The following is an 11,646-nucleotide window of genomic DNA, read 5'->3' on the forward strand; positions in this document are numbered from 1 at the left end:
GGGTCTGTAACTATTGAGCATAATATAATCATCATGGGAGATGTCAACTACCCATCTATTAACTGATGAGCATGCACAACCAACAAGAAATATGCACATTAGTTCCTTGCAAATAACAATTCACAACAGAGTAAGTGTTATTTCCCCTGCAATGCCCATCCTGGAGGCACTATTTCACTTAGAAAATGGCCAATATGTTAAATTGGTTTGTTTGTTTTAGTGTATATGTATATTTATTATATTTTTGATGTAAAATAGTTCCCCTGTGTAATGTTTCATAGTTCTTGTAGGATATATTATTATTGTTGGAAGATATATTTTACATCTGAAGTACATACACATACATATATATGTGTGTGAGAGTGTGTGTGTGTGTATATATATATATATATATATATATATATATATATATATATATATATATGTATATATATGTGTGTGTGTGTGTGTGTATATATATATATATATATATATATATATATATATATATATACACACATATATATTATATGGATATATTTAACCTGATTGAATGCTACTTTTGTCAAAATGAGTAATGTGGACTCAAATTGGTCAACATTATGCATGTCGACTCACTACTATGCATGCACCAAGAATTAATTCTTGGCACATGCAAAACTTGGGGAGGGGGGGTAAATAAAGCATCATTTTTTTCCAGGGGGACAAGCCCCCCCCCCATGCTAATTATATATTCTAACATCACATAATCCCTGGGGAAAAGGGTATATTCTCCTACTCAGGGATTGTCTATCTCACACGCCTGTCAACCATTTGTAAGAAGATCATCATTCTAAAGAAGAAGAATGAAAAAGTAACTCACTGGACAACTAACTGGATCTTGGACAGAACCTGAGAGTTGATGGCACACTTCACTCCAAGTGAGTTATTTTTGTTTGTTTTGAATTTGTTTACAGGGATAGAGTGTTGATCACAACTGACCAGTTTCAGTCACAGGGTATATAAAAGAAACATTGAGTATTAGAAATATACAGTTACATGACACAGTATATCAGCAGTTACATTGGAAATAAATTGTAAAATGCATACATAGCATAAGGTAGTATGTCCTTGAGGAAATGTATAAGTTCAAAATAGAGAAGTAGAGAAAAGTGGAGAGCGTGTGAAGCAGATCAGCTGGAGATTTTGGGGATTTGGCCAGTGTTGTTCCACAGAGCTGTATACTGAGCCCCATCCTCTTCATTGTATATTTCATGAATTTCCAGGCAGATATCAGTGGTTTATATCTGATGGACTTTGATGAGTACAAACTTGGTTCTATCTTTAACTCTACTATTGTCCTTTAAGAGAATCTAAACCACACTAATACATGGTATTATGATGATGGGCTCCAGATCAGTGGAAAAAAAATAGTAGTAAATGGGATGGGGGGGGGTACAGTAACTTCCTTGGATTTGGAGAATATGCCTTTAGTAAGTAGTTGGGCAAGGTAGAAGGTTTTTCTACTTGTAGTTAAGGAAGTAGTCATGTAAGTTAAATTGTACAAAATGCATTCAAACAGCAAGGTTCCCCTCCACTACAAGTTTGTGATATAAATATTTTGTCATGCTTGAAGTGCAGTAAAATATTAAAAATATATAGGTTTGATTACTACATTCTTTAGCAGTTTTCATGATCCTACAGACTTGAGTTTGCCCCTGTTGCCAAGAACACTGTTTTGGTGGTGTAAACTTGTATGATCTATATCTGCATTTTACCATCATCTTACCTGTCAGAGTTTCTTTTTGTCTCCTTGGAAGTTCAGGCAATTCTGTTTCAGGATCTTATTGTTTTACTTAGTCATCTGCTGTATGATGTACTGTTGCAGAGTAGTCACAACTTCTTGCAGAGTTGGTCTTTTCTTTCTTGGACTGTTAGCTGTTTGTATTTTTCATAGACTTTCTTGTCTGCGTATTAGGAAAGGAAATTGGAGCTTTTTAGTCTTCTAAGGGTTTTACTAAATTTTGGGAATCCACAGGCAGACCCCTTCAGAGGTTTAATTTATGGATTTAGTAACACTGACGAACAAAAGCGTTTTTTCTGAAGGAGGGTATTGTTCGTGACAAAAATACCTTGGAGAACCTGACCATAAAAGCTCTATATTGTGCTTATGCCTTACTGCATAGAATGTTTTGAAGCCAGTGCAGTTCTGCCATTGCACTGTGCTACTTTTATATTAGGTCATTTGTGAAGACAACAGATGACAAGTGACATTGTGGTTACGGACAAACTTGGCAGAGAAATACTGATGCCTCACGACTGGTCCTTCAAACAAGAAGTAGCAGAAGTGATTTTCTGAAAATAGGGCCAGTCTTGCGGTGATCTCTTTGTAGGGTTGCCACCTTTCAAATGCCCAAAGTGGGGGACATTTGGTACAAGCGTGAGATTTGCAGGCCCAAATACATACTGCCAGTAGTACAGTACAGAACCAATTTTTTTTTTTAACTAAAACTTATTCTTGTAGCATTTAATTGCTTATTCTGTTTCTTATAATATTTAGGTGTTTGTTTCAACAGAAATACTGTTTTATTGCACTATTTACAAAAATAAAAAAAAAAAAATTGTCCCAAAATCTCAGGACATTTGCCATTTTTTAATTTTTTTTTTTTGCAGGACACAACTGCCCAAAGAGGGACTGTCCCTCGCAAAGTGGGACAGGTGGTAACCCTATCTCTTTGCCACATCCACAAACATGAAATGCAGCAACTACTTTGCTGTGATTCCCCCTCCGGGGAAGTCCTCAAGAGATGTACTAGTGCACGATTGGCTCCCGGGACTCCTCTAAGCTTTCCCACTTTTCCTTTAGTACCCAAAGTTCTCCAGAAGGACCTTAATTCTAATAGCCCTTTACTGGCCTCATCAAATTTGGTTCCGCTTCTTACAGCCTCATCTTCAGGAGGGGAACGTTGGATCCTGGACTCAGTGCCGGATCTCCTGATTCATTCATCGGGAATTCCTCATCCATCCCTTCAAACCCTCAAGTTGACAGCTTGGATGCTCCAATTCCAAACATAGCCAGGTTACAAAACCTTTCACCCACTGCATGACACATTTTGATATCTTCTCATAAGACATCAACTAGAAAATTATATCTTAGCAAATGGAAAAGACTTGCAGTTTGGGCTGTAGAGAATCATACTGATCCTTATTTGGCATCTCTTCCCTCTATTCTGGAGTTCCTGACAAAGCTTTTTAATGAAGGGTTGGCAGCGGCTACTATCAGAGTCCAGTTAGCAGCAATTTCAAATTTCCACCTTGGGGATAATGGGCCAAACATTATGTCTCACAGACTGCCAAAAGCTTTTCTTAGGAGCACTAATCTTTTGAGGCCACCTATTAAAGCCCCACTACCACCATGGAACCTAAATTTTGTTCTAGCCAGGATAATTCTTCCCCCCTTTGAACCTGCATCATCATGTGCATTGAAGTTCTTGATGTGGAAAACTATCTTTTTAGTGGCCATCACTTCAGCTAGAAGGGTGTGGGAAGTACAGGCATTATCGAACTCCCGTACCTATTGTTTCACAAGGACAGAGTATCTCTGCATACATACCCATCCTTCCTGTCAAAAGTATGTTCAGAATCCAACCTAAGTCCGTCTATAGATCTACCAGTTTTCTTCCCCAAGTATGGCAGTAAAGCAGAATATATGCTACACTAGCTTGATGTTCATAGACAATTATGTTTCTATATACACAGAACAAAAGAGTTTAGAAAATTTGAAACTGTTTGTGTTCTTTTCATATGCCAAGAAAGGTATATCAGTAGCAAAAACTACCCTGTCCAGATGGCTATCAGACTGCATTTCCTTAACCTATAATTCAGTAAATAAACAACTACCAAACAAAATAAAAGCTCATTTTACTAGGGCTGTTTCCACTTCTTTGGCATTTTGTGCCAAGTTGCCAGTAGATACCATTTGTGCAGCAGCTTGGGCAAGGCCTCATACCTTTATTAGTCATTACAAAGTAGATTTGGCCTCCAGGGACAGGGCCTCCTTTGGGTCCACTGTGCTGAAGAATATACTCCCGTGAACCACCCAGGAAAAATGGTGCTAGGGGCGCTGTCCTATCAGTAAAGAATGAAGGCGAGAAATGGCAATTTCACATAAAGAAGTTTTGTACCTACCATAACATTCCATGTGAGTTGTCCATCTCGCCATTCATTCTTACATCCCACCCTCCAACCTCCAAGCCTGTGGCTTCTAGTGGACCAAGAGTTTTTTCCTGATAAGTGGCACCTCCTTGGCTTTGACCCTATTCAGGTCTTATAGACAGTAGAGAATTCTATAAAAGTGTTAGTACGCAGGCAAACAAGAGCTGGGGAAGTCATTGTAGCATCATAGGATAGGGAATAAGCCACAAGCTAGTTGAAGACCTCGAGCTTGTAAAAACAGCCGAGTCAGAACCGAGGATCGGTTCCGAACCCATCCATAAAGAATGGATGGCAAGATGGACAACCCAAATGGAATGTTATGGTAGGTGCATGACTTGTTTTTTCTTCTTAGTCCATTATTTTTTGGTTTCGGAAGGAGACATGCTGTCTGGTATTTTTTTTTTTTTATTTCTGGAAAAATAAGCAAACATCATGGGAAGAGGCATCTTTACTGAAAACATCTTTGCAGAGTAAAGCTAAGCAAGTGCCCTGTATATGATGGATAAGATCATTTCATGAAGTTTCGTTTCCAGAGCATCTCTCAGAGATCTAGAGGTGTACATTTTAACTAACTTACCCACATATTTGTGCAATTATTTTAAAAATTAAAATCTCTGATCAGGACGCCACTTCATGCATGTGTAAGTAGTAGTTAAAATTTCTGATTTGCACCCCTCTGAGCCAACCACAAAGTGGGACGTGTCTTTCCTGTTTTAACAGTTAAAGTTTCTAGTGCCTTTGCATTTGCTTAGAAATTTTCGTAACCGTTACTTGGTCGATTTAAAGAAGCTTTCCTTAACACCCGTAAAGACAAAATCCTTGCATATTTGAAGTTCATGACGTTAGTATTGTAGCATCGTTTAAAATCTTTGGACTTGCATTGCCAAATCCCGAAATGTGGAGATTGAATAGCCGAAAAAAACAACTTAGATATACTAAGTTTGAGACTGCCATTTCTGGGAATATTCCCTTTTCTTCAAGGTATGGCAATCTTGGAATTTGTATGTATAAGTTCAGGGGCTGTGAATCCCACCCCTTACAAAAAATAAGTTTAAAGGATGAGTAATGTTCAATATTTGTTCTCCTCCTCTATTTTTGATGCATTTTTTTGGTCTCTTTGGATCGGGTCTGCAAATCTTGAGATTTTAACAGGGAGACTTTTAATGTTCATAACATTAGTATTGTTGCAGTCTTTGATAATGGCTAAAATGTTGTTCAAAATGTCGTTCTCTTGCATGCTTTGATTCTGGCCAAGAATGCAATCCACTACTTGCATATCATTACCCAGAATGCTTTTAATTCATGCAGTGTTATTGATATTTCTTAACATGTTTGAGTATGCCTGAAAGTTAACTTTTGGTAGCCCATTTGCTATTAGGTCTACTAGAACTTATTTGAATGTCTTTTTTTCTGCATTGCTTTTATTTGCATGTACTGATGTTTTATTAATTAATAAATCTCTGTGTATATCTTTTTTCACTAATTAATGCTACCTTTGTCCCTTTCTTCACTTACACCAATCTTTTTTCAGCTTTACTGTGCTACTTATGTTTTTCAGTATTTATAACCTGATAGTAATTATTTCTCATCCTGCCACAAGTTGCATACCTGTTTCATGACATGCATTACAGAAACCTTTATTTGTCTTTTTGCCCTTCGTTTTTGTGAGCTGTTTTATGGGTAGTCTACTTTCTTAGCTTCTGTAATCAGCCATTCATCTTTTGACTTTTCAGTTTTTCTTTGCTCTTCATGTGTCTGTCCTTAATGAACATGTGGTTGTTCAGTTAACTTTCCATATCTGTCTCTGCAGTTGTTTTTTTTTCTTTATGAACGTTATCCTTGGCCATTTGTTTTATATTTTTATTGCTGTTTCTTCACCTCTGGCTATACTGTCATGAAAAAATGCTTTGCCTGGTCTAAGAATAGATGTCATCTTACATTTGCGCTCATCATTCACAAATTTCACACTATTTGGAAGTTTAAGAATGTCCACTATTAACTTGTCTGTTTCTCATGGAACTGATGCTATCATAAATTTGTTTGCATCTGCATGTTTTATTTGGCATATTACTTGGAATACTGTTGGTTATTGTTTTTATCTGTGTATTTGTTTACTTCTACTTTATGCCTGAAATCATGTAAAGTTATTTATATATTGATTTTTTTTGTTTTATCATATCATCATGGGATACATAACTGAAGCATTTAAGGAAAATGAATGTATTTATTGGGTTGGCATGTTAGAGTTAATGTGCCATTTGGATAATGGCAGTAGTTATGGTGTCCATTTTGTAGCTGCCTAAACTGATCCATCAGCAGTTTTGGCAATTGAACCACACTCACACTTGTCTTAATCCACTGATATTAATGTGGCTCATAAGCTCAGGAACTTAATCCTATCCATTTCACAAAGCATATGTTTCTGAAGTCCATTTTTGATATACTAGCGTTTTTTCTTGCCATCCCATTTATTAAAAGATAATTTAGTATTGCTGCAGTTTTGAGAGCATGCACTGCTGAAGACATCCTCTTAAAAGATGGCATTAAACTGTCCAAATGAAGTTGTTTTAAGGCACTCATAATGAAAACTATGTTCTAATATCACAGTTATGTTCCAGTATTTATTTATTTATTTGTTGCATTTGTTTACTGGGAAGGCCCACTGGGCCTATGTGAGCCCATTTTCGGTGGAGGCCTGGGGTGAAAAGCTCCACATGACATTAAACATGTTGAAGATGAAAATAAAGATAGAAAGCTAGTTACAGTTGCATAGATAGCTGGAAGGCAAATACATAAAAATACAGGCATATAGTTAGTTACATAGATAGCTAGAAGGCAGTGCAGTAAACAATGCTAGGCATTGATTTAACTGTGATATTAGAACATGCAGAGGACCTACATATTGACCAGTTGAATGGATAGAGGAGGGGTGAAGTGGGAGTGGAACAGTAGGGGAAGAAAGTGAGAGGGTTATTTTTGGCATGGACATAACCAGCAGGTTGAGAGGTGTTGTCTAAGAGATTTTTTAAAGAGTGAAGGGTAGGTGATGATGGTTATTGTGGTTGGGAAGGTATTCCAAAGTTTGGAAACAGTGAAGGAATAGAGTATTTCACCGGCTGGGAGGTGGGGTTTGTCTACCTTAAGCAGTGTTTTATTTTCTGATCTAAGAGGTCTATTTGGTTGGTACAGTGATAGTAAGGAGGAGAGCGAGAGACATGCTGTGGGTTTATATATAATTTTATGTGCAGTAGTTAAGTGTAGGTAGTTGAGATAGAGTGGTAGCTCTAGCCAGTTTAGTTGTTGTAGTGAGGAACAGTGGTGTGATGAGGATCGAGCATTGGTTGCAAATCTAGCAACCTTATTGTAACACGAGTTGAACTTTGTTTTAAGCAATGAGTAGATGTTTGTGAGTATGGGGGCACCATATACATGGATGGAAGTAGAAAAGCTGAGGCTGGAGTCTTTTTAGCAGTGTTATTGAGGTAATAGCTATGTCTATAAAGGGTGCCCAGTTTCTGATGTGTTTTTTTGATGTTATTGAGTATGTGGAGATCAAATATTAGGATTTCGTCAGCAATGACTCCTAGTAGTTAAGTACTAGAGACTACTTCAATGGTGGTATCATTTTGGGAGTGGCTAGCAAATTCAGTTCTATTTAGAGAGGCTGTTTTTTTGGGAGTGAATAGGATCAGTTTCGTCTTGTTTGGGTTGAGATCTAGGTGATAGCATGACGTCCATTTTTCAGTGGATGTGAAGGCATTTTTGTGTTAGTAGTTGCAACTCAGAAGGGGTTTTAGCAGTGCAGATGATTGTTGAATCATCTGCATATTGGATCACAGTGCCATGTGTAAGGGAGTTATGGAAATTATTAATGAATATATTGAATAGAAAGTTGTTTTCCTGGAAAAAAATATTACATATATGATTTTGTCTGTTAGTAAAACCAGAATCCAAGTGGCTAGTGTTTGTTGACCAAACAGCTGAGGATATCATATGAACTCTGCTAAAAATAAGACTGAAAATTGATGTCATTTTACAAAGTATACACACAACTTTTGCAGATGTTTCTGCTATGGACACACACACACACACACGCACACACACTCTCTCTCTCTCAGGGAAAATGTAGTTGCCAATATTTGAAGAGCAAGTGTTTAGAAGTAATGACTGTTAATCATTCCTAATTACCAGATTTGGGTGGGAGCTGGCAACCAGGGCTGTTTTCAGCTTTACAGTTGTAAGTGCATACTCATGGAAGACTGCCAATATAAACATAATCTGCAGAATTTCTAACTTTTTTTATTGAAAAAAATGACAGTCAAAGTGGAGCATTTTTTGTTAACTTATTCACTAACAAATCTGTAAGGAAATTATCCTTCCCATGCTTGATTATAGGTAGTACTTGGCCTTAGAAAATATACCTGTTACTCCATAGTACTGTAAGTGCTGTAGTATCGAAAGTGGCAGATAGTCTTGTTATGCATTTTTTCTTCTTCTGTGGCAATAACAAAAGTTTTGATAAAGGAGTTATATATGGTATCCAGAGGTCAGTTGTGGGCAAAATGATGAAATTGCAAGTCTGTGACCTCAGATTATTATTGAGAAGATTTCCAGACTACAGCACTTGTTTGCCATTGTAACTGTAGTTGTTTCTATGCTTAATGAGTACATTACTTTTTACAAATGTCTGCCATTTCAACGGGTTAAGAGTTCTTTTAACATGAATCATAGCTAGAAATGCCATTTCATTCAGTTCCACTGGCTGATATAGCTCCAAATACATCATGCCCTTTTTATAACCTTCACCCGTTTTCTGTGTTTCTTTTCTTTTTTAAACAATGATAAATTTTATTCTGTTATTCAGCAGTACAAAACAATACCAAAAATAATACAGGTACATAGTTTGATATCCAGTCAGTCATTAGACCTTATCATAATTTAACACATTATATGCTTTGTGAAATCAGATAAGACTATGTTGTAAATATGCATTACATTAAACCTGTTAACCCTATAATCAGAGACATTTTGTCTGTTCCAACAGATTATGTGTCAATGTGTATCTTTCCCTTCATGCATGATGCATTGATATAGTCCCCCTACCTATGACTGCTAGTTTCTCTTCTTGATTTAATTTTTGTTTTTCCATCTCTTATTTTATTTATATTTTATTACAGTTGGTGACAGGGGAGGTCCACTGGGCCCGAGAGCCCGTTTTTAGTGGAGGCCCGGTGAGAAAAGCTCCATAGTACAATGTTACATCCCAATGAAAATACAAATATACAAGAACTTAAAATACAAAGAAAAAACTTTTTTTTTTTTTTTTTTGTGAAATTTGTGAAATCGAATAAGACTATGTTGTAAATATACAGCATAGACATTCCACCATAGACATTCATCAGTTGTTGCCATTTAATAATCAAATCTTTTTTCTTCTTATCTTTAATCACACTTTTGGTTCTTGTTGTCTTTTAACATATGAAAGGTCGTTTAAAATGTATTTAATAAACTTAAATGCTAAAAAAATTATAATGTGAGCATCCTGTTCCCTTCTTCCTGTGTTTATCTCTCATATCTTTCCTTACGTTAGATTCATATGCTCTTGAAATTCCTTTTTCTGTCATTATCTTTCTTTAATAATGTAACTTATTTCTTCCTCTTTCCTATTCCATCTTCCTTTTCTGGTCTCTGGATGTCATGTATTTATACCCTTCTTTCCCATTTCTTCCTGCATTTCTTCATTAATTTTTCCTGTGCGTATATCTTCTCTCCTTCTACAATTTGTTTTATTGTCCTTTTATGTATTTCCCATCAGTGGCTCTTGCTTCTTCTAATTTGTTTTCTTTTTTTTTTTTTGTAATTGCTTTCTTCGCTTTTGTTATTATTAGCCCTACTGATTATTCCCTCCCCGGGATTCATGAAGCCCGGCGCAAGGCCGGCGTTAGGCTTGCGCCGAACGTGCGGTGTGCAGATGGCGCATTAGCGCCATATGCATATTAATGAAGGCGTGCTGCCGCCACATCCACATGCATAGGAAATGAGCGTGAGTGCATGGGGCGTGTCGAAGCTGTCATGTTGAAATGTCGGCTGTTGACGTGTAACCTAAAATGCTGAATATTACAGTCTGCCTGCAATAGTAATCATGCATCAAAGCATGCAAGACAGTTCTTGCAAACACAAAATTAAGAAGCAAACACAAATGCACATTAGCGAATATCGAGTCTCCATCCCTCGAACAAAATGACATTTAAAACCGTGTGCCCATATTCTAATGCAGTGTTAATAGTTATACCAAGTGGAAGTGAAATGCATCTTGTTAGCGTGCCGCCAATAGCTAAGTCTAGCCCAATGGTCAGGGTTACCACCTGTCCCACATTGTGAGGGACAGTACACATCTGGGCAGTTGTGTCCATACCAAAACCATTATAAATGTAAAATATCCTGCGACTGTATGACATAATTATGTCCCACATTGCATGTAATATTCACATACAATAGTTATTTCCGTATGTAACATACCACATGTTACAAGAAATAGAATAAGCACGTAAACGAAACAGAAGGAGCATATAAACTGCTACAACAATAAGCTAACATGTGGGCATAAAACAAAAGTACTATCCGTTGTACTGACCGTGGGTATGTGTTGTCCTGTAGAATCTGATTTGTGTCCGGAATATATCCCATCCTGGCCATATGAAAAGGTGGCAACCCTACCAATGGTTAGAGCATTTGGCCAAAATCTGCCCATTTGTGGTCCAAGCCGTTCTTGTCAGGATGTGTCAAAGATGAACGGGTATCACCCGGGTGTACCTACCATGTCATGAAAGATAAGTATTTGCGTGTACCTATGTGCGTGATGTACAGCATGTGGAAGGTGAAAAATGCTAGGGTAGTCCTCACAACCATACAGGTACCAGAGATATGTAGTGTATGCAATGTGTTCCCTTGACCGTGCCATGGGCCATCAACCAAAGAAGGGATGGATGGAGTGTGTGGAATGTGGGTGTGGGGAGGATGGGTAATGTAATAATCCGCAAAGGCGAGACTGTGTTGGATGCACAATAGGTGAACTGGAGGTGTATGAGGGAGCAGTGGGTGAATCAGAAAGAAACACAAAGAACAAATATACACATCTGCAATACAACCTGAAAGGCCATACTGTAGAGCACAATCACACAAGCATATGAATATTAAAATGTGCGATACACATGTACAGAAACGTCACCGGCAAATACCCGCATAATGGTCTGGACAGAACTGAGCCATCCAACTGCAACACACCTGGATGCATAATTGAATACCCATCATCCCCTCTACAGCACACAACCCACCCCCATTCCTGAACGTCCAAATCCAGCCATACTCGGGCTACTAGCTTGGCGCAGCCATATCTGCACATAGTGACCACTACTCATATCTAGTAGGCAGTGTCAGGATTGCAAACTATGTATCCCTTGCATGTAAAACCCT

At 37.6% G+C, this 11,646-nt stretch overlaps 1 protein-coding gene across 1 annotated transcript in view; it reads left to right on the forward strand.

The window, feature by feature from the left end:
• Positions 1 to 11,646, forward strand: part of SCAPER (S-phase cyclin A associated protein in the ER) — a gene marked incomplete in the record, with an annotated part of 4,815,867 nt that overhangs the window by 3,023,701 nt on the left and 1,780,520 nt on the right.

Source organism: Protopterus annectens, chromosome 7.part0 (genome assembly GCF_019279795.1).
Source record: "Protopterus annectens isolate FY-2018-M chromosome 7.part0, PAN1.0, whole genome shotgun sequence".
Classification (NCBI taxonomy): Eukaryota; Metazoa; Chordata; order Ceratodontiformes; family Protopteridae; genus Protopterus; species Protopterus annectens.